We start from the raw sequence: 1,253 nt of genomic DNA, 5'->3' as shown, positions 1-1,253 counted from the left end.
GGTGAAAAAAGTATTAAGAGGGATGAAGAACTATTCCGCACCGGGACCAGATTGTATCAAAACCTTATGGTGGAAGAAGTTTTCTTTAACCCATCAGCATTTAGCCCGTATTTTCACCTCATATTTAAAGTCGGAAGAGCCGATAGTTGGGTGCATAGAGAGATTGATGCCGCTTTGGAAAACCAGATTTACTATCTCATCTGGAAAAAATCGTGTGACAACTAACAAGGTCACGTTTCAGAGAGGTGTCTTTCAGGGCGACACCATGAGCCCACTCCTTTTTTGCCTTAAATTATTGCCACTATCTCTAGCACTTCGCCATTCTGACGGGTACTTGTGCGGCAAACCTGCAGATCGAAAGTACAAGGTCACTCATGTATTTTACATGGGCGATCTTAAGATCTATGCTAAAAACAGAGATCAACTGCATCTAGCTCTGGGGATTGTCGAACGATATACTAAGGAAATTGGAATGGAATTTGGGTTAGACAAATGCGCCAAGGTTTATTTGAAGCGAGGAAAACTTAATGGAATTCCTGAAGATCCTGAGCTCGTTGATAGAAGCGCCATACGACACCTTTGTGCTGGAGAGACTTATGCATACCTGGGCGTGCCACAGAGCTGCATTAAGGATGTAACATCTATAATGGATACTCTCCGAAGCAGATACAAACGTCTCAACCGACAGATTTGGTCTTCCGAACTGCCGGCGAGGAACAAAGTATTTGCAATGAAAATGCTTGCCGTCCCGGTACTACTCTATTCATTTGGAGTAGTTTCATGGACGAAGAACGAGCTCAGATCTCTTGATCTCGGGACAAGAAAGGTTATGCACATGAACAAAAGCATGCATCATAACCAAGGAAAATGAAAAGAAAGAGAGGTATCAAGACTTTATAAGGGAGTTGCAACGATTATACCCGGAATATTCTGTTAAATTGATCGTCCTTATCATCGGCGCTCTTGGAGGTGCCAAGCTTTCACTTGCTAATGGCCTAAAAAGCATCCCTGCGTGTCAAAAATATGCTAGAACACTTGCGGGAAAAATGCAGAAGGCGGTTGTCCTTGGGTCGCTCCGTGTTCTTAGGGTGCACGAGGCTTTTGCTGGATCGTCGTAATGATTCCTTTACAGACTGTAACCACCTATCTCACGGTCGTGAGACGTGGTTGGGCTGAAATTTTACCGCGTTTTCGCTTGGAAGCGGGTGCAATTTTCCAGATTAGCACCCGCTCCCGGCGAAATCCTGCGGTTG

This window comes from Belonocnema kinseyi, chromosome 10 (assembly GCF_010883055.1).
Source record: "Belonocnema kinseyi isolate 2016_QV_RU_SX_M_011 chromosome 10, B_treatae_v1, whole genome shotgun sequence".
Lineage (NCBI taxonomy): Eukaryota > Metazoa > Arthropoda > Insecta > Hymenoptera > Cynipidae > Belonocnema > Belonocnema kinseyi.
Note: the sequence above shows the minus strand (reverse complement) of the source record.